Below are 24,368 nucleotides of genomic sequence, written 5' to 3' on the forward strand. Positions count from 1 at the left end.
TTATTTTTAAAGGTAAAAGAGGTATAACACCACATCATTTATTCATTGTTCTTTTCTGGCATCAATACACATAGTTAACCAAACATTGGAACTTTGTTAACAAAATAATTTACTGTATATTGATCTAAACTAAAAGAACATGATGTGATAGAAGAACCATAAACATGTCACTTCAAATACTTCCATATAACAAAGAAAAACTTAGGTGAATAAAATTAATTAAATATGTGTACATAACTCTTTGCTCGCCGACTCAGGAAGGACATTTGGATGAACTAAAACATCTTAAAATGAAACCAACTAATAATGTACAGTACTATCTCACAAGTTACACTTCAAATGTAAGAAAACTCATCCTCTATATTACAATCACATGAACTCGTAATCACATTATTTAAGTGATAAAAAATTATAGACAATGCACAAGATTCTTTTGTGATATAAATAAACAAACTATCCTTTTCAAGCGAATAATTCTTAAGTTACTTTTGCTCTTAATAAAAAGCTAAAAGGGCAATCATAGGCACATTATGGAAGTTTGAGGAACCTGAAAAACATGTGATAATGGTAAGATTCTGCTACTTCTTCACGACAGTGACAAAATCTTTGTTCACCACCTCCAATGGATGGAAGGATTACCATGAACTGATTAAAATATCAGTAAATCGATTACAGCATACAGAGATATAATACCATAAAACAGACTACATTATCAGCAAACTCTCTTACACTCAACAGTTATATAGTAAAATGAGATGTTAAAATGGCATACAAAATATTCAGAACTATTTGCAGAACAAAATCACAGTTAAAGTTATACATATATTGGGAACAGTAGGTCTCTGAACGAGAAAAATATTCAACACAGATTTATACATCAAAAGATCTAGTCTTTTATAATAAGTTTTAATAAAGATTTCATTATTCATTATAAAATCAAGAAACCAATTTGGCATTAATGACATACATAGTCTAGTGATGCTTGAAGAACTACTAAAATTCTAGGCAGGGAATGGGAGGGAAGGGAAGGGAAGGGAAGGGAAGGGAAGGGAAGGGAAGGGAAGGGAAGGGAAGGGAAGGGAAAGCCAAAATCAGTAAGAGCAGTTTAAATTTTTATTTGTATATGTTCAAATTTTACTATTTTTCATACCCACTTCTAGTACAATACCTACAATGAAATGAAATGGTCAATTTTGTAATAACGAATTAAAAAAATTGTTGTTACAATTATGTGAACATGTAGTCTCAATTTATTATTATGTAGTCACTGATTTATGCACGAGGCACTACAAAAATGGAAATACTAAAAACTTTTATGAATATATTTATTTGGTAGAAAATCAATGTATACAATAACATTTATTATATACATTAATATACATATTAATTTACAATTAACTTATTCAAATATTCAGAAAAGGAAGAAAGAAAATAAATGTAAATTATTTTATATATTTTTGTCATTAATTTATTCCAAACTATAACCATACTACTCGTATTATTCTTGCTTACTGCTTAAATAATCATTTACATAATTTATTAGAACCAGGTTTAGTCAGTGGATATATCTATGATAACAGACAAAAAGAACCAATGACGTCAAATATAATTTCCACATTTCTTACAAGAAACAACTTGTAAGTTTGTTTGTGCCATATATGCCAACAATATGAATGGCATGGTCATTGGGTTTCAAGTATTAAGATATCAATTTTTCCTTTTGTTGTCCGTGTAAACTCTGGACATATGCTCAATAAATTAAATTCTGGTGCAAATATTTAAGAAATAATACTGAAATAACTTCACTAAACTTCAGAATTTAAATTTCAATATACAACACTCATACGAATGAGTTTAACTGTGAAGAATTACTCAGTAGAATTCAAGTCAAAATTAAAATTAATTTTAAATATTTCTGAAATGTCTTGCCAGTACATTATAATGCCAAATGTACATTCTGAAAACGTTTAATTAATTTATATATCAAAACCATGCCACATTTTAATAAAGTAAACAAACGTAGGTCAAAAAAATTATTTGGAAATATTACACGAAATATTTTTAAAATATAGGCATTCCATACTTCAAATTTTATTTTAAAAATCGTACTTTGTATACCTAAAGTGAATGTTACAATTTATTTTTATCCAATGGACACTTCTCATCAATCGATCTCGATCATTCCCCTCTAAGAGCAAATGCATTGAAACTATGATCAATTAATCACTTAGCTGTCACAGATATTTATTATGGGGTACTATGGGAAGTGGATCTGCATTATTCTATGATGATGTATCGATGAAATACTAGCAGATAAACAGCAGTATTCCGAAAAATATTACCCCAAATACCATATCCAAGATGAATTCCACTTGGATTCATTAGGATTTATTTGAAGTGTCTCCCATGAGAAGTCCACTCTAGTCATTCAGATAATGGTGAGATGTAAAGACCAATATTAAAAAAATACTGCCTACGGATATCTTTAAGTAGGCTTAAGTTCCGAAAAGAACAGACTTGCATTGTGATGGACTGATGGACACTACTTGTTAAGGCAGGGACAGGCAACCTCAAAGCTTTTAGTGATCTACTGAGAAGTTCTCAGATTTTGAAACAATCTACCGTATAATAATCACAATTACCACGCCATTTTTATTTCTGGGAAACTCAATTAATATGACAGTAAAAAAGTTTAAGTTAATAGAATGAAATACTTATGGAAATAAAACACTGCAAATGAGCTTACTGAAATTTTGTAAAGAACTAAAAGTTGCAATACAATCATCTTCCCACTTTCCGAGTGTGAAATTTAGCAGGAGCTTTCCCTAACAATAGCTTGGATGTTTGATGAAAAACTGACAAGACTGACTCGAATGCATGATTCCAAATGTACATCAGTTAGCCCAGTTGTATATTTATTTTTTATGAAGTTTATGTTTGAAAATGAAGATCCTTCAAAAGTAAGATAAAGCAAACAAGACTTTCACTCAAAGTTCAACATCAGTCAATATAGGATGTGATAGACCAACATTTCTTACATTCTGCAACATTTTTCACACAGAAATAATTTCTTAATGAGATAAACTGAAGTTTAGAAGCTGGTCCACCTATATTGAATTCCCTCTATGCTGATTTGGGTTTGTCTATAGGAAAGACACAAAATGAAAGATCTACCATCAAAGTCATCTATCAAGTCAGATATAAGTTTACATGAGCTTCCTTTTCATTTGTTTTCTCTTCTTCTTCTTCTTCTTCTACTTGAGATTTCAAAGTAGGGAAGTGCCTTAAATCACCATTTCTTAGGTTGTTGTTCCATAAATTTAGGTTTTCAATAAAAAAAGTAAATTAGATATTATTTCAATAATTTTATAATTTCGTTGAAGTTTTAAGTTTCGATTAATAAATTTCCCCCCTCCCCCCCAACATAAGTTAAATAAGTTAAGTTATGAAGCCAGTGTGAAACTTCAAGACAGTTACCACAGTATTTTCTTTCTGTTCTTTGAAAAATGCTGTGATGGCTTGCACAGTCAAAGCCCCTTTCAATGCCGAAGTTTATACTGCAGTTCTAATTCATCCACCAATCATTTGAAGAATCTTCTCTAGAGAGAAAATGTCCATAAATTTTTCACAATCCGCACTACAATTTCTATTGTCGCATTATTTTTTTTTAAATTTCCACACAGAGATTGCAGGTACATTGCAGTGATATGGCAGACATTTTGGAAAACTTTTTCCCTTTTCGACATTCACCCAAGAAGCCAGTATCAGAAACTCTTAGATCTGAGCTCCATTAGCGGTAATGTAAGATTATGTGCCAATGTGAATTTCATTCAAAATAAGAAACTGGTTCACTACAAAATAAGCATTTCACACCTTGTATAGCCTTTCAAAGAAATCAGTTTCAACAATAATTAATCTTTATTATTAAAAATTTCTTGAAAATTTTCTCTCATTATTAAATAACTCACACAATCTACTAAACGGACTTGTTGCTGGTCCCTGCATTATGAGATTCTATGATGGAAATTCCAAATAAATTTGGAAGCTAGAAAAGCTACTTAGCATATTATCTATGGATTTAGTTCAACAAGGTTCACAAAATGTACCTTGTTTGGCATCATAATATATCCAGATACAATAAAACTTCATTTATACGGTCCTGACTTATACGTTTTTTCTTCAGTCCCAGAAAAATTCCTATACTTTGAATGTTAATTTATTTCAGTTATACCATTGACAGAGAGAGGAGGAGTTCTAGCCCTGATTACATATATAACAGATTGGCCATCCCCATGTTAAAAACGGTAACACGTGGAAGAGAGCAACCACCAGGATCACCACAGTTGATTGGGAACGACCGCTAGATGGAAGTACAGTTGTTCCATGCAATTCAAATGAGAGTTATAACATGACTTCTTATGCAGTAGCTAGATTGCAGTAGAGCTGTGGATGGAACGAGCACCAAAGTTACTCGGTTAACCGTAGACGTTACTGATCAGTTCAAACAGAGTTCACGTGTTTCACTTAGGTTTAGCAGACAATGACATAGGTACTATTGTATTTAAATATTTTCTGCTGCAGGACAAATTATTTCCGACAGGAGATCATCCTTATCCACAAGGTGGGCTGAAACCCTAATATTTTTTAAGAGGAATTCATCCTATATATCACCTGTCATTTTACTGTATATAATAATAATAATAATAATAATAATAATAATAATAATAATAATAATAATAATAATAATAATCATGCCGGAATGACAGAGAAGATTTGGAACTGAACAGGTTACATCAGGTCCTTGTTTTTGCGGATAATGTGACTATGTTAGGAGAAAATCCACAAACTGTTAGGGAAAAACGGAAATTTTACTTGAAGTAAGTAAAGGGAAAACACGGAAATTTTACTTGAAGCAAGTAAAGAGATAGGTTTGGAAGTAAATCAAGAAAAAACAAAGTATATGATTATGTCTCATAACTAGAATATTGTACGAAATGGAAATATAAAAATTGGGAATTTATCCTTTGAAGAGGTGGAAAAATTCACATGTTTTGTAACAACAGTAACAAATATAAATGACACTCGGGAGGAAATTAAACGTAGAATAAATATGCGAAATGCCTGTTATTATTCGGTTGAGAAGCTTTTATCATCCAGTCTGCTCTCAAAAAAGCTAAAGTTAGAATTTATTAAAACAATTATATTACCGGTTCTTGAGTATATGCTTGTGAAACTTGGACTCTCACTTTGAGAGAGGAACAGAGGTTAAGGATGTTTGAGAATAAGGTGCTTAGGAAAATATTTGGGGCTAAGAGGGATGAAGTTACAGGAGAATGGAGAAAGTTACATAATGCAGAACTGCATGCATTTTATTCTTTACATAATTAAGAACATTAAATCTATATGTTTGAGATGGGCAGGACATGTAGCACGTATGGGCGAATCCAGAAATGCATACAGAGTGTTAGTTGGGAGGTCGGAGGAAATACGACCTTTCGGGAGGCCGAGACGTAATATTAAAATGGATTTGAGGGAGGCGGGATATGATTGTAGAGAGTGGATTAATCTTGCTCATGGTAGGGACCGATGGCAGCTTATGTGAGTGCGGAAATGAACCTCCGGGTTCCTTAAAAGCCATAAGTATTATTATTATTATTATTATTATTATTATTATTATTATTATTATTATGATATTAGGGTGTTTGATTAATATTGAAATATGTTAAAAAAGGAAGTGCATTACACTTTCTATTTGTGTATATTGGATTTATGTTACCTCATCAATCATCATTTTATTTGTATTTATTTCTATGATTTATGTTACCTAATTACTTTAATTTATCAATAACTAGCTGAAAGCACCCGGCGTTGCACGGGTTTTCCTTTCTTCTTCTATTTTTAATTAAACTGGTTATTACATTTTCGGAAATCTCGGGAACCTAACTGTAGACAACCAAAACGAATTGTCTTTACTAAGCTAAGATGAATCTTTACTTAACGTCACTTACATGAATTGATGAACTCCTTAGCGAAATGCCTGCCAGCGTTAACTCAATTTAAAATAGTTGTAAAGCAGGCACTGAAAAGAAAACATGTCATCATGTGCCCGACGTTCAACGGTTTTTTTTTAATTCATATATTTATTTGTTTTTATTTATTTATTCTGGTGTAGTTAAGACCATTAGGCCTTCTCTTCCACACCGCCAGAAATACAAATAAAATAATAGAAAAATCAAACTATGAACAGAGTAAAACCCAACCAAAATATTATCCCTTTTTCCTCTTTCTGATCAGTTTCAGCATCGAATCAATACATATATATAGGCTATATAATTTAATTTATATTGGAAGATTTTTTACCCCTTGACCGCTGTACATCCACTTATATCATACCCTTTTTTTTTATAAATATGACTTGGAAAACTATATCTCACAAATTCAGAACATATTATTTTATACACAGAATACAGATACAATATAAATTTGCAATAGGCCTAAGTCATCTTTTAACATAAAGACTAATATTGTGGGAGACGTATAGGCTTAACAGTATTTTAGAAATTAAGAGTGTGTTATTTCCACAATGCGTAACATACTACATTTGCAACGTGATTATACAGATAGAATTTCGCAGTAACATATTTTCGGACATGAGCAACAATATTTTGAGAGACGTATATTTCATAATTAATACAGTGTTATTTTCAGTCGCTTTACGTATATTCACATACTACGTTAACATGACAGAAATATCATTGAATTGCTTTTTGATATGTGTAAAATATTTTTTTCCACTCCTGTGTATAATATATAGTCGAGGATGTCGAAAAGACGCAGTTTTTTTAAGTCAATGTCTGCAACTTAGAGCTACTGTCCTTGAGCTTCATTTTAATATGGCGATTACAAAACGTTAGTCGCACTGAAATTTCAGTTGCTTAAAATCGAATGGGTACTGTAAAGTGGGGTGACTTTGAACACTGGGGTGGCTTTGAACAGTAATTTAGCGCCTTTCTAATTTGAATGCTGTACCCTATTCCGAAAAAACTGAACTAGTTTATTGACAACTTAAACAGTTTTTTCGCAATTGGGTACAACATTTAATTTAGAAAGGTACTAAATTACTGTTCAAAGTCACCCCGGTGTTCAAAGTCACCCCACTTTACGGTATCATAGAAATACGTGAGATAAAAACATAATCTTTCGTTTTTCCAGTTAATATTGCCACTTCTATTACGTTTCGCATGATTCTTCACACCAATTCTTGTTGGTGCATAATTTTGGTGGGTCATTATTTCGCAATAGTACTCCTGGTTATTCAATATTAAGTAAATTATGTGGTAGCAATCCTTGTAGTTTGAAAGAATTCTAGAATTCAGTTGGATAAAACACAGTCTGCTCACTATCTACAACTGCAATGAGAAATTCATAATACGGTCCTGGACTGCATAAAGATACTTACTCGTATTGCAAGAATTATCTAGTTTTAGCCTTCGTGATGTGTGTCAACAATGTTATTTAATTTCATGTTATAATTTTCATGGCCTCGTGAAATTCGATGTTGAATACAACAGACAATAATAAAAAACAATTGACTATAGAAGATTGCATTTTAGTATTACACATGAATGTTTGATCGTATTTATTTTTATTTTTTATAATTTTAATTAATTTAACTTCCATTTACACAATTTTAATGTAGCCTATGTTCTTCTCCTGGTTATGAAGGTTAAATGTGCAAACTTTGGCACATATCGGTCAATGCGTGTAGATTTGTATAGAGAACATACACATACATACATACATACATACATACCCACATTCAATTTTATATATTAAGATATTACTCTTTACCAAAGAGAACATGGTTGTATGGAAGGCTAGTCATGTTATAAAATAAATAAGCATTATATTCTTCAGTTCAAGGTTTCACGTTTTATTGATTATTTTACCCACTTTCCATAATAGTAAATAATTCTGTGTGTTATTTTTAAGTGCTTTATGCAGCACTTCATGGAGCCCATTTCTTTCTATCTTATTTTTTACTTAGCTGCAGCGTTTAACGTTTATCTCACATGTTAATTTATTAGCTGTTAGTATTATAAATTATTTTATCAATTTTATTTCGTCTGTCATGTATAACAATTCTTAAGGCTAAATAGGCCTTTCACATAAAATAACTCCGCACGTAAATAAAATTTGCAACCGCCATTTTGCAATGAAGAGAAGCACTTTTTTTCTCGTCAATTGGCAAAGCAAAAGCGTTTTACTACAACACTTTTAAAACATGCTTCGTTTCACATTATAGGTTCTAAAATCGACTTAATCTATCCAAATTTTTAATCTGCCGCCACAAATTTGTACTCAGATCAACCGAGTAATGACGTCACAGTACCTGCTCCGAACTGAACCGCTCCATCCCTAGCCCTAGATTGCACCATAGTGAAATTGATAAAAGTTGTTGCCGTCAAAGTCTATAAGGCTAAGCAATCTGTTATATGTGATCTGGGCTTCCAGTAATACACAACCTGTTCACAATAATGACAATCTCCCTGTAATTACTCGTACTTCTGAAAAGTTATTTTCGTCACTAAGAAAACTAGGCCTACCTCAGGAACAGCACAGGAGGAGCGCCTTAATGTACTGGCTCTCATGTACATATATGAGAAAATTTCTGTGAATGAAAATGATGTGTTCAAGGAACTACCTAAGAAATGGAGAAGGCTGAAATACACTGTGTCTAGCTTAAAAGTATAATAAAAGAAATATGGCCGTTGGTCATTTTGTCACACTTCGATTTTTTTTATTATTTCAGCACATAAATATTTTAAATTTCGTCGCATGGCAACACTGCAATGAAAATTTAAATCTGTGTTCACCTATTCTTGATATCCCATGTTTCTTGAGTAAACTGAATGCAGGATATCTTGTTCGAAGTGTTTTGTTCATACTGATTCAAGATGAATAGTTCTTTACGCGCTTATTAATTCTGCTTTTTTTTTTTTTTTTTACTGTCCTTCCCATTTATATTTCTTGCATTTTTTATTATGTAGTCTATGTTTCTATTTTAATACGTCTATGACCATGAAGAAATGTGGATATGTCTTAGACAATGCATGCTGCAGTCCATTGTCGTAACATTCTGCCATGTCTGTAGTTCGTAGTTCGAAATTGTGGTACTTCAGCTCATAATTCAGGGAGAAAGGTTGATGTTTTAATATATCAATGGTTCTCCAGAATATAATGAAAAATTTCAAAACCTTGACTAACAGGAGGGGGCTTGAATATTAGTTCTCCAAAGCATCTGAAATCTCTGATGATGGTAAATAGGAAAGACCAAAACACAAAAGTTTTAACACTTCCGAATTTCAGAAGTTTTTTTTTTTTTTTTCTTCTTCTTCTCCCCCAGAGCTCCTGGTTTGATATACTGTTTCCTTTAATTTTCCTAAGTGAAATTTACTCTGTAATCTTAACACTGGGAAAATTTTTACAGCATTGTTGTTTAGTCAAATGTTTTCTGTAGACTGGTTAGGGATTTAATGTGGCTTCAATATAGACACAAAGCATTTTATGCTCTTTTAGAGATCTAATGAAGTGCATATTTTAAGGCGTCAATAATTTATAAACAAACGCTCATTTAGAATTTTACATACGTGTGTATTTTAACGTGTTAAGATTTTATAAAGTAACAGAGGACAAGACATGAAAGTTTACAATGAATTTGAATATGGGCGTTGGGGATGAAATGAGCTGGCAGTACCAGTATTCCAATGAACTGTGATTGGCCAAATGACCAATGTTTTCATTCTGCATGGTATAGTAGCCTGATGTTACAAGTTTGCATTTTCATATGATTCAATGACAAGTGCTCTCCTCTTCACCTGCTGCCATTCTAAGAAATCATCTACTAGTAAAATCAACAATTACACTAGCAAAGCAGAGAGGCCAACAAAAAAGAAAACAGTTAAGTTCCACACAGTCTCAAGAAAGCTGGAGAGAACACAACAAGAACCGGAAAACATGCAGCTTCAGCCCTCCTTAAAAGAGCCAACTAGATTCTGCTTTGAAAAGAACAGAAAACTACAGTATATACAATCATCACTCATCCCCCAGAGGCAAAGGACAGCCAAACCTTGCTTGGATGCTGGGTGCTATGAACACAAAATAAATTATCAAACTTCTGCATAGTCATCTTCGAGGCAAAACTACATCTCTATACAGAGAAAAGAAAAGCATATAAAAAAAAAGGAAACTAGTTTCAAAGAAGAACAAGGAAAAGTTCAAGATGGCACTAACAGAACTCTTTTGTACCACTAGAAGGAAGTCAACCAGCACTGCCATGGAGATACTAATGCAATCTTGAGTAAAACACTTGTCCCTTCTCCTCAACAGAGGTAACTGCATGTCAAATCAAAGAGCCAGAGTCATACAATGTAGAGCTGATAAGCATAACGGAAGTAAGAGTAGCCATCCTCAAGGCAGAAGACAGGAATGCAACTGGATCGGATGGGATTCATAATTAAAATCTCAAGGACACGCATATCATTTGAATTCCTTCTGGGCTGATCTACTCAATACTTGCAATCGATCTTAATGTGTATAATATATTATTTTTGTGCTTCTGTATTAGGCCTACTATATTCACGTATAGCAATGCATTGTTTTTATCGTGATTATTTATTTTTATTGCATATTTATATTTCTCACGTAAATTGATATAAAAAATTCACCATTCATTTACTAACCCCACTTTGTAAGATGTCCTGATTTTGGGACTTGAAAATCTGGTTACCTTATTACAGAATTAATCCATATCACCTTTTCAATGATGCAAAGATAGGTATATTGGGCTTGATTGAATTATTCAGAGCTAATTGATTCCACCTTTAGAAATATACTATTGTCATATTCCTATTTTTAAAATCAATATGAACAATTACACTTTCTCTTTACACATCTTTTGAGCTTTTATTCAAAGGAAATTTAAAATTTCTTTATATGTGAAATAAATAAAATTTTCTGCAGAAACTTCAAACACCAGAAGACTGTGTATAATCTGTATTTTAAAGAGCAATAAGTATAAGATCACATTGACGGCTGACCTTGCATGCTAATTTTCTCGAAGTAACATTTCAGTTACTGGTCCATTTTATAATATAATGGTGAAGTTTTATTCAAATACATTGACATTTGTCTTATTATTCCTTCTTTTGGTTTATAATTATTTAAACATACAATGAACTACTAATATTCTGAAGGCCTATTAAACCACTAAATACTCTTTTATAACAAACATACCATAGTTGGATCATATCCATATAAATTCACATCCATACAGACATACAAGTGACTATCTCATTCTATCTCATCATAAAATAGAATAAAATAAAATAAAGAATGGTAACTTTTAGATTTCAGACACAAAAAATAACCTGCAGTGACAGTTCAATTCCGATTACCTGTAATTTTATAAAAATTCGTAATATTTTTTTTTTTTTTTTCATTTACTTCAGCAAATATTCGCAGCTAATAGTACACTATTACATCATTCCCACGAGAGTTTTCTCCTGCATTAACAATATGCTATTTTCCAAATTCCTACTACACCAAATATCTCCTAAAATTGAAGCGTCGGCTGGAACAACATTGTAAGTTACAAAATTTTCATTCAGCATGTTTCCGTGTAATAATGTTGTATGTCATGTTACCTTGCTATACTCTTTAGCTTGCAACTGTCCATCAATGGCTTTCGTGGCTTCGCCTTAAAGAACGTAGAACTTTACACTCCTTGTCATTGCTCTTTCGAATTCTGCACACTTCAACACCAAATTACCTTTCATCTCGTTTCTCTTATCTATACTCTAACTACGACGTAAATACCAGATCACTTATCTGTGGTGTGTTAAGTATACCTCTTCATAGAACATCTCGTTATTCATCATCTTTTACAATATCCACCTCGCGACAATGGAATTCCCTGTCACAAAGTATTAGGGGCTGCAAGACAATAAACACGTTTAAAAACAGCTTAAAAGATAACCTTCTTAGCATTTCACTCCTATCATACTGACTTAAACTATCACTGTCTACATTGTTACTCCTTCCTTTAGACATGCATCCTGATAGTGCTGTATTTTCAAAATTGTCTCATAATAATCTCTTTCTATTATCTAACATTATTTTAAATATATTAACATTCTATGTATTTTAGCTTAATTCTGCTACATAGTTTGTATTTCAGTGTTTAATTAATAGTTCATAGTATTTTGTTGTTTAATTCGTAAATAACTCTTGTATACATGTAGCTCTTATCTAAATCAAATTGTTGAATTCTTTGTAAGTTGATACATATGTATGTATACTTTTTGCTGGTTGAGTGGAAGAGAAGGCCTTATGGCATAACTCTGCCAGCTAAAATAAATCATTATTATTATTATTATTATTATTATTATTATTATTATTATCAATGCAGTACGTGAAATTTGTCCACTCAAAAGTTTGCTACCCTATAAGATCAACGTTGTATGTGTACTCATTTTTGCAGCTCCTGTAAATTTTACCAAATGTAACTTATAACGTTGTTCCAGCCGATGATTCAATTATTGCAATATGACTTCACATAGCATAGAGAACAATGCCAAAAGATTATTATATCTCGTCAGATGTGAACAAACATGTGTGCCCATCTTTTCTTTATTAAAAATTTTTCACACCTTTATGACAAATTCTCAGTAACATTTTAATAAAAGAACATCCATAACTCTCTATACTACATTAGTGGGATGTATTGAAACAGGGATAAACACTTTTTTATATATAAATTTTAAAAGTTGGGGTCTAAAAGATGTTTTATTGGTTCAATATAATGTACATCAATTTTGATCAATGAATGATTTTTAGCTTGGGCACATTGGCCTCAAAGTTTTTAGATTTTATCTAACAGATGTCTGAATTACTTTGCTACAGACTGTAATATTCATTTAATTTGCATATATTAAGATAAAATGGATACAAAAATTTCAATAGGTCAGTAATAAAAAATTGGATAAAATTATTTGAATATTAACCAGGTTGTAACAACCCAGAACTAACAAGGAGGGGGCTGCTGTCGACTTTCATCCACTCACCATCATGCCTTCTGTTACCAATGTTATTTTTGCCTAGATAGAAAGTATTAACATTTCTTCTCATATTCAGGTAATTCTTTCCTTGCATTTGTCTAGAACGAATGTAGGCATCTCTCTCATCATAGTCACATACAGAAGAGAAAGAACCACTGTCATGATATTAGACAAAATTCATTTGTATTTGGCAACAGGACAACCTTCACCATCTTCCAGTAATTTATCAATAGACCCCCATTGACCTGGTTGGTATAGTTGGTATAGCACTGGCCTTCTATGTCCGAGGTTGCGGGTTCGATCCCGGGCCAGGTCAATGGCATTTAAGTGTGCTTAAATGCGACAGGCTTATGTCAGTAGATTTACCGGCATATAAAAGAACTCCTGCAAGACAAAATTCCGGCACACCGGCGACGCTGATATAACCTCAACAGTTGTGAGCATCATTAAATAAAACATAACATTCAGTAGACCCCGAAAATCCATCTGTTTCTTGGAAAAGATGTCTTAGAGCTAGCTCAATGAAATGTAAGAGACAAATATACAACTGCAGAGTTTTCCGACATTATTTTTGAGAAGTGATATACTCCTCCTCTTTTTGAAATGATGTTAGTATTTCTACTATCACATCCCATAGTAATTGAATGTGAAAGCTCCAAGATGTTTTTTTACCAACATTTTACGAAGTGAAGCTTGACCAATTTATTTACTGCCTGGTTCTTCGACTAGGGCATACTGCTCCTCTATTTCGGTTTCTCTGACTTTTTATCTCCGTTCTTTGTCAAAAATAATGTTTTCTACAGTTCCTACTTATGCACTACATTGCGATTTTCTTCACTTCTCATTGAATTTTACTCTTAGGGCCAGTTTTTCCAAGTAATGTTTAATTTGGCTTAACAAATGTTAAATTAACAGCTAGTTTATTTTTAACGTTTTGTTAAGATATTTTCCATTTTTCCAACATAATTTTGTTTAAAATAACCAACACTTAACTTTAACTGTCGTTAATACTATTCTAACTACTCAACAGCAGTTGGTAATGATTTTGCATATATAAGACAACTTCTTATTGGCTGATATTATTATTTAAATTCTGTACTGTAGAGTAAGCCATGAAACATGTGTAAAATCGTAACCTGTTACAGTAGCCATGATTCATACAGTACAGAGAGTTGATAAATGAAAGTTGCATTGACTACTATTGAATAATAATAATAATAATAATAATAATAATAATAATAATAATAATAATAATAATAATAATAATATTATTATTATTATTATTATTATTATTATTATTATAAGTATGGTTATATTTTTAATGCTAAATATGAATTTCTGTTTAGAAAAATCTCAGCATTATGACCACCAGGTGACAATAATTACACGAATGTGTGTGTAGTCAACTGTACACAAAACCCCGAGGAGAATTCCGTATCATATAAAATTCTCTAATTCAGGTCCATGTATAAATTATATGTAATTTCGTCCTAAAGAAGCAATTGCTGCTGAAACATTTTATTATTTACTCATTGCGTATTTTGAAGTACTATTGACATCGGCTATAGTTGAAGAGCCAGTAACATAGAATCTAGAGTTAATAGTAGCTGGTGAATTGGAACAAGTGGCCTATTTCTGTTTGTAGGATATTCAAATCTGACTTCAGTTTCTTGCCACGTTGAGATCGCACATTTTTTCAATATTAAATGGATAATAGCTCAGCATCGAAATAAGCGTCAGTATGATAATCAGTTGACTTATAAAGATTATCTTCCCCATATTAATATTCCAAAATATCTTTTAAATTGTATATTACCAGTCTTATGGCCGCTTTCACAAAGCTTCATTACGGTTTTAATGATTCATTAATTTACTTACTGGTTCATTAAATCATTTTTATATCTCACCAAGCATCTTTAGCCTAACGAACCAGTAAAACCACCATTAAATTTAGTGATAGAAATTTCCGTCTTTAAATTTTTAATTATTCATTAGTTGCAATATAAAATGGCGGAACGTTTCGACGCAGAATTGTTATATCTGGAACTGCTCGAAAATTAAGAGTCAAATGGAGATAATGTTAACCATTTAAAAACCGATCACTTTGAAAATTTGAATGATACAAAAATTCACAAAAGATACCGCGTCACGAAGATCGTGGTACCGATACTCAAAATTTTAGAAGAAAGTGATCATAGGTTAGAATATCATAAAAACGGCTGAGACAAAGCTGAAACTAGTCAACTAGGTAACAACTGAGTTTTATTTTAAGACATGAAAGTGATTATTATAACTACATACCGGTACCTAAGAAATATTAGTATTAATACATAATGTGCATTCAAACATAACAAAACTTAATTGGTATATTAACTTTAATTTATTAGAATTATATTATAGCTAGCGATAAGATATGTTTGCACTGGCTTTAAAACAGAAGCGAAAGAGCTGGATTCTTGGAATTTATAATCGTTTTCTTTCCAATGGAAATTTAACTTTCCAGCAGGATAATCACCCCGCACACACCGCCATAAACATTCAAAGACGGTTCTCAGAAAAGCATGAAAAAGAGGAGGACTGACAAATATCGAAATATCCCACCTCAAAATCCAGATCAGTTCTGGGATCAAGTTCTGGCTACCTGGGAAGATTTCGCTAAGGACCAGAACTATTTCCGCGATCTGGTGGACTCAATGCCCCGAAAATGCCAGGCAGTGTTAGACGCCGATGGCATGTGGACAATGTATTAGATCCACATGTGTATTTCTTTTATTTTTCTTTAATTTGTTTATCTTTGTTTTATTTCGGGAAGAAAATTGATCTCCCAAGAGTTCTTTAAATTCTCCTATTGGAGCCAGAGTTGCGAAATAATTCGTTCCACTACACAAAATTAAAAAAATGAAGAAATGTAACATGTATAAAAATTAGTTACGTTAATAAAATTAAAAAAAAAAGTTATTGCCGAGAATCGAACACGGGCTCCTGGGATGGCAAGCCAACTCGCTACTGACTGCGCCATCAGAAAGCAATGACGTAACCAGCGCGACGAGGGACATATAGCTGCTCCGCTTGATGTCAACGGAGATGGCGCACATATAAACGTACTCGTGTAAATATTTTAATGTTCAGTACTAGTTAATGTTTCATTTGGACTGATTTACTGAAGCTTGGTGAAACCGGCCCTTACTCTAAACATTCCTCAAAGAGAAACATAACATGTTATTTTCACAACTTTTGTCTGAACAGCTGTTGGTGTTGTCTGCCATGTTTAACTGTTTGTTAAATGAGTTAACGGCCTGAAATCCTACATTTAAAGTTAACAAAAGGTTAAGAATCTGTTAAGCCAAACTGGTGTTCAACAAATGGAAAAACTGTATTTAACAAACTGTTGAAGGTTTAACAGTCGTTAAGTGTTCTAACAATACTTGGACAAACCGGCCACTAATCTATTAATTTGCTTTTGCCATCTTAAGGGACCAGTTCAAGAACCTTCTAATACGACCGACACCTGTTTTATCATTATCAGTAATTTTTTTAATTGTTGGCAAAGGAATTCTCATCTGCTGTCCATTTCCGTTTTGCAGGTCTTGGTGTAGATTTCAGTGGATATTTCCAGTGAATTGCGGGTCTGAATTGCTTTCTTCTGATGTACTACTCTCCTGTATGATATATCCTGTGGAAGTAGATGATGGTTTTTGTTCCAGTTTACATTTTCTGTCTCTCCTTTCCTCTTGTTTTTAATTTTTATAATGTCTAAACTTCCATCACTATTTTTATGTGCTCTCTGTCAGTGAGCAACTTTTTTAGATTTTTTTTTTTAATCTTTCACACTTACAGTTTACAAATTCAAGACATTTGCATGCTGCAATACGACATAACCTTGCACTGTTACGTCTCATATCGTTCAGTTTATGTCCATTGAATTTTGTGCTCTTTCCTGCTTTCAATAAATTTTTCACATAATATAGTAATTTATTACCATCTGTGTTATTGTTGTCATGGAAATGACAGGGATCGGAGCATATTTCCACATAAACACCACTTTAGTTGCAACTTATTCTACAATTACACGCATTCCAGGTTATTTACTGCCTTCACCTTTCAATTCTATGCGAGTAAAGAGATAATACCTCATTACATCCAATTCTTTAGGATTTTCAAAAATATCCTCCACTCTGATTGATGTCTTTCTTGTTTTTGCTGTAGATTTCGCCATGAATAACAATAAAGCACCACATACACAATCCACTGCAAACTACAGCTTAAGTGCAACTGAAGAACAGAAAGCAGAAGTAACAACAGTTCCTTATTTTCACCCCATCCAATGCTCTGCTCACCCCAATGGACTGTGTTCCTCATTTGAAAGTATCTCCTCGATCATCCCTGCATTTATATCGTCTGAACAATTTTAGATTGTATAATAATACAAAATACCATTTAATTCAGTCTTAAATAATTTGTATAAAACAAATTGCATCCCCAGTGAAAATTTAATCTACATATTTTGTGTTTGATTATTAGGTGAAATGATAATTTTTCTGCACTACATGTTTTTAATTTCGAAAAAAAAAATTATTTCGATACATCCTACTTACATATTGTGATTTCTGATTTCATGTTGCTACAATGATGTGGTCATTGTAATATATTTGGTACAACTCATGACTTCGTGCTTCAGGGAATTTCTATGTTTAATTCTAAATATAACTTATCAATTTACATTATAAAGCATATACTGTACTACTGTACATGTAGCCAGCTGTGATTTTACAAACAGTAAAATGAACAATATTCAAGTAGGCCTATGTCTATTCTACAAACTTACACTAAAGATTTTTAACTACAATTTTTAATGTAATGAACCTCATTTTAAAAAGTGAAGAAATAAAGATTTCAATTATTTTATTAAGCAAATTGAATTACTATTTATAAATGGACATTCAGCACAAGATGTAATTTCTGTCTGCACCCAATATAATGCACTAGAAAAAAATATTTATATATCTATTAAATTAGTATTTTGTAATTAATATATACCAAAATCATCTCTAGATAAATTGGACGTAGTTGAAATCCAAAACTATACAAAGAATCATACACTTCCCAGCAGAATCATATAAGACATTACACACAACAGCAAAAATGTACATATAACCAAAGTCAAGTATTTGTATGATATGTTTAATAAACACAATTTATACTTCGCTGCAAATTTTCTACATATGGCGACAGCCAATCAAAGAACTGCGACAGAGCCATTATCATTGTCTCCTACTAAAAAAAAAAAAAACTATATATATATATATATATATATAGAGAGAGAGAGAGAGAGAGAGAGAGAGAGAGAGGGAGAGAGAGATAGGTCCAATGTCAGTTTCCCTATCGTGTGAGAACACAAGGTGAGAACATATCCATTGATGTACTGAGACTTGTGGTTAATAAATAAATTCGAATACATGGAATATTGTATAGGCTGCCATTTGTCCCTTAGTGATATGGGTTGTCCCAAAATGGTATACTTTGTCCGGAATTCCACACATTGATGGCAATGTCCTTGAATTTTCTGTCATATTCTCTCAGAACCACTACAATAGGAAAATCCAAGAAAATTTATAAAACAATACTTTGCACATAAAAATCCTTAAATCCTTCTTATGCAAGCAAATACAATCAAAAGCATAATAAATCCTTGAATGCAGGGTTGAATTTAGCTTGAATGTTAAAAAAATTTTATCCACAAAGCAGTGCTGAAGTTGGGCCAGCATTCCATCATAATTGAAATCTAGTCTCGAGAGTTCCGACATAAATTTCACGAAGGTGCAGACGTAATAATCTTGAAAGTATTTTCGAAATATATTTTGACAACAAATTTAATTTGAACTGCTAGTAGCATCATAATCTTGTATTCTTGTCATGACAATTTATATTAACTATATTTGTTTTTTTTTTTATAATATAATTGAAGCATGCGGCTGAACAACAGGACAAGTGTCACTGAGTAAGTAGTGCAGGAGAGGCAATTTTAAAACACTTCAGCTCAGCTGCACTCACTGTACCCACCTAGGACGGACTGTGCACGAGTCCCGTTATTTCACTCAACTTCGTACAACCAGAAATGTTCCAGTAATACTGAGAATTTTTTTTTCACCAACACACAGTATCTCATTCTAACCCTCCCTCTCTTACCCCCCACTCATCCATAGTTTCTCTACAATACAAAAACAGCAAACACTAAAAGAAAAATAAAGTTTTAACCTTTTTTCAACTTAGTAAACCGTAAAGAAAATGGTATTTTTATAAAACATTATTTTCCAAACAACAAAACGTAGCCTATAAACATCATATTTATTCTTAGAAAAAAATCCCATTTTTTGACCAAAAAATTATAAGTTTTACCTCAACATTTTGATCAAAACTCACAAACGTAGTTATTTATTCTTAGAAACACACTGTATTTATCCTTAGAAAAAATCAGCAGATGCTAAAAGAAAAAAAAAAAAAACTTTTTACAACTACTCAGTAACAACAAAGAAAATAGTAAAACATTAATTTTAAGCAGCAAAATACACTGGAAAGTTAAGCAGGTTCTAATAAAAGTTCTTCTTTTCTGATGCCAAATACTTGCACATGTCCATCAAGTCCTTCCTATTTTCTTCTTAAACAGGTATGATTACTGTGTACAGTTGAGGCAAATTGCAAAATAAAGCCTCTTTGGTTTCACAGTACCTGACATATCCTAGGTACAGGCATGGAACAGGAATGACTTGAATAAAAAAATGAGAAAGCGAAAACAAACGTGTCAGACTCAGGAGAAAAAAAAGTAGACTGACAAATGCGGCACTAAGCAACAGTGGTTTTGTTGACACGTGTCCCATTGTTCCACTAGAAAAACAACAAGGTTCTTTCAACTAAATCGAGCCTCCCACACTATTTGGCAGATTTTCGATGAAACAGACCATCAGTCACAATAGAACAGGCCTCAATTTTGATGTTCCACCGAAAATTCTAGTTTTGATCAAGTTGGCGCTTGTCCCGTTGTTTGGCCGCATGCTTCAATTCACCATTAGCGACCATTCTTAATTGACATGGTTAGAAGCAAAGGGGTGTAAGTGACATTTCTAAAAAAATGATTTAAGTGCATCCAGGGTAAATTAAAGCATGTAAAATTTCAGTAGTAAAGGGATATATCTTACAACCACATCACACATTAACATTTAAAATTAAAACTTCACGGAATTTACGAATGCTTAGTACCTTTTAATCACATTTTATGGAAAATAACGTAAGTGCACTTACACTCTTTTGCTTCTGACTGCCTCAATTATTTAATTTTCTACTGGTATGCTTACGCGTGTTTTAGCCATTATTATGACGCTCTTAAGTCACATTCTTCCTGTTGTATTCATTTAGAAGGCTGTGCTTACAAACATTAATTTCTCTGACTATTCAACTTACAGTATGAATTTGCGATATTGGCCAATAACGTTTCAGAACCGCCTTAAGATTAACTAATCACAATTGTGGTTCTTGATAAGATGTCTCATACAATACTGGACGTGTAATCGCATTAGTATCACTCATCTGATTATCTCATCACTCTCTGTTAGTGAGTTCATGATTCGGCCAAGCATCATTTCAAGACATTGATGAGCTGATAAATGTATCAAAACCAAAAAACACAGAAAGGAATATAAGATATGTGTGGAATCAGTTTGTTCAGAACGTAGTTATGAATTAACAAAGGAAATTCCAACATCAGAGATTGCACATGTTTTGAAAGACTGGGGTGTGAATATTAAAAAATTCAACGGAGAAGACTATAAAGAATAGTGTTAAAACCATTTGGAACATGACAGCTAAACTCATCCAAGAGAAATATTTCAAAGAACACAAAAGAAATTTTAATCCATTTTCAGACCAAGAATTTTGTTCTGCCAGAGCTGCAAAACGAAAACAACTACAAAACATTCCGGAGAAAAGGAAGGTGAGTGCTACTGCATTGGAAGCAGATGAATATCAGATGATTGATTTGTGTGACGAAAGAATACCTGCCGGATTGCTGATAACATTTTTTCTTACTGCATCAGTAGAGTTGGCATGGCATGAGGGAGAAGGTGTAAAATGCCATACGTATCACTTTCAAGAAAAAGTACATAATAATGGAAAACCAACAGGACATACTGTATATAATCCTGTTTCCTTCAAAACTTGCCAAGGAGGTACACAAAAGCTCAGAAAGTAATCAGGAAATATTTGGCAAATTAATATCTTAACAGAAAAGGGTGGTATGTATTAAAGGAATGGTGAATCGAAAAGCAGAAATGTGATGGTCCAACATAACTATGAAGTAAAGTTGGCTGACAAATATCATATATCATATTTATTGAGTTAACAAAGAATAGACCAATAATGTGAAATGACACAACAATAAGAAAAATGATGCCACCTGAGGAACATATCACAATCACCATAAGAAGTAAAATAATTGAGGTGGAATATGGAAAAGGGTACATAGTCCAAGTGGTGTTTTGAGAAAAATTATTTTGAAGAGTTACATTCTATTTGTATATTATTTAATTTGTTTATTAAAGGTGTATACTTTTATGTTATATTTTTCTGTGCTTTTATTAGAATGAAACTATCTCGTTTATATTCAAACAACTTGAAGAGAAATAACAACTAAAAATGTGTTATGTGCCCTTTTTCCACAGATTAATTTCATTCATAAAAATATTTTAGTATTGAAAATTAATATAAACACAAAAATAACAACATGGGAAAATTTTAAGCCTTCGTAGAGGCTTATATGATTTAACAGATTTTCAATACAGCTTCAATCTTCAATAGGCTGGGGTGAAGTCTTGAGTATAGTATGGGCTTCTGAAACTGATTCAGGAAGGGCTTGGGGCTCTGGACCTTATCAGCTACTGGTCCGCAAAATGGGACCTGGTCCTATCAGGGGCTGTCGCAGGATGGCCCACCTTAGTGTTGGATTCATGAATGCCACCTGTTGGACTTGAACAATCATCCCATACCTACATTGGGCCAAAGCATGCCTCGTAAGGCCAAGCTAAGGATGTGGTGTCGTGGAGAGTGGTTGGCGAGTGGTCGACATGTCACACTGTGCGAGTTGTGCTCAACCACCAATAGCGACAATTTTGTGGGTGATACCTTGTACTCATTGCGATAGACATCGATACTGACTTCAGTGAGTTAATAACATGTGTTTCCATATTATCCTGAATAACTATTTTATGGTGTGGTGTGATCTGTGTGAGTTCAGCCTTATAGTTCAATAATACTAATATCTGTTATAAAACTGACAAATCCTGTAAATAATAGGTACTAATGATCTCTGTTTAAAACTGTCATATTGGCAACCAATTTTTTTTTCACAGAACACAGCTACCACACTCCCATCCAATGCAGCAAACTAAGGAACGTCTATGAGGATAACTTTTATCATAAGAGTTAAACTCCTCTGGTCATACCAATGTATCACTTGTTCTAGAATGCAATGTAATGCATAGACAACTGGCTCAAAAAAATATTAATAAAAATCCGACACATTGTGTTTGGTTACTATGATGATAAGATATTTATGAAGACAAAGTTTTCTCTCTGTCGCAAGCTCACTTCTCTCGCTCAGGCATATGTGGCAAAAATGTCCATTCTCTCTGTACCAGAATTTACATGTAACATCCTTAAATCCTTTAATATTCCCTTTTATGAGGTTCAGAAGATTGTGATGCAAATTCTGAAGGCCTCGCTTCAAATTCTACACTATCATGTATATGTTAACACATAAATTTTTGTTTTAATGTACAAATCGAATAATTATTTTACTAGTTTCATTTCCCTTTATCTTTTTATGTTTATTAATTCTGGATCCCAGTGGTCTACCTCACTTGAAGACAGATGATTTTAAATAAATCTTAGTAGTATTAACTGTATAATTAGACTAATTGTACAAAACTAAAACAATGTTTTCTTTTTGCGCGCACTTAGAAATTCATACTCTTTATAATGCATAAGTTACAGAATTTTATCATACAATTTTGTGACCAACCACCAATTGTTCACCTCAACAGTGAGAAACAAGACTGCTCTCTCTGACTAGGCAATGTAGCACTTCTCTAAGTCACTGCAGACCTTAAATCTTTGAAGGTTATATGCAGGAAGTTTGCAGTCGAGAATACAGAAATTCATACTCTTTATAATGCATAAGTTACAGAATTTTATCATACAATTTTGTGACCAACCACCAATTGTTCACCTCAACAGTGAGAAACAAGACTGCTCTCTCTGACTAGGCAATGTAGCACTTCTCTAAGTCACTGCAGACCTTAAATCTTTGAAGGTTATATGCAGGAAGTTTGCAGTCGAGAATACAATTATTAAGAGTTCATCATATTTCATAATAATTTTTTATACTATGTTCTTTCAATAGTACAAATATGTTTCAATACTTAACTTACACACCATTCTAAATACATAGAATTTCAAATGTCTGAAAGAAAAATATATCCAGTTATTTTCCAGCAATGTGAATATTAATCAAGTGGAATTACGAACATAACTCCTTTCTTCAATACATTTTAGTTAAAGGTCACTTGCACTAAATAATTTTAGTTTTTCTCTACGATATAACAAAATAGATTTCCAAATTTGCTTCTCATTGATAATAAAAAGTACAAGATGTAACAACATTGAAGAAATACACTACATTATATGCTTACATATGACTGACTACATATTCTTTCTGTTGTTGATTGTGAAGTTATATAAGGTACAATGATGCTTACCATATGTATTGACTTAAAAACCTGAGATTTTTAACATTTATCCTACCATTACAATAAATGTTTAACTATATAATAATAATGCTACATAATGTCACTGTTTATATAAATATTTCCAGATGCTTATTTTCCTTACATGAAGAAAGCCATGAAAACTCCCAGTCATTATAGCTGGTCCCCAGGATCAAACATAGATCCAAATACGAAGCCATTACACTATTAATATTATTTCAAGTGTAGAAAGTCAAAAATATTTATCTAAAAGTGGTACTTTCTTATGGACGAACACAGACCTGACTTCTGTACTAATCATAGGAGAAGAATACTGAGGAAAACTAAGGATATAAAATGTAATTAAACTGAGTAAGATCCCTTACACACAATTTCATAATTAATCATGTTACACAGTAAACAAAAATTCCGCAATAGTTCTTGCATTCTATGATGA

At 32.5% G+C, this 24,368-nt stretch overlaps 1 protein-coding gene across 3 annotated transcripts in view; it reads right to left on the reverse strand.

Annotated features, from left to right (window-relative positions):
- Positions 1-24,368, reverse strand: part of LOC138715325 (uncharacterized) — a 131,671-nt gene continuing 107,303 nt past the window's right edge. For all 3 annotated transcript variants that reach the window (XM_069848116.1, XM_069848115.1, XM_069848114.1), the window contains exon 8: positions 1-24,368. This exon is cut by the window's right edge and continues 21,698 nt beyond it. The gene's annotated coding sequence lies outside the window, so the exon portion shown is untranslated.

This window comes from Periplaneta americana, chromosome 15 (genome assembly GCF_040183065.1).
Source record: "Periplaneta americana isolate PAMFEO1 chromosome 15, P.americana_PAMFEO1_priV1, whole genome shotgun sequence".
Taxonomy (NCBI): Eukaryota; Metazoa; Arthropoda; class Insecta; order Blattodea; family Blattidae; genus Periplaneta; species Periplaneta americana.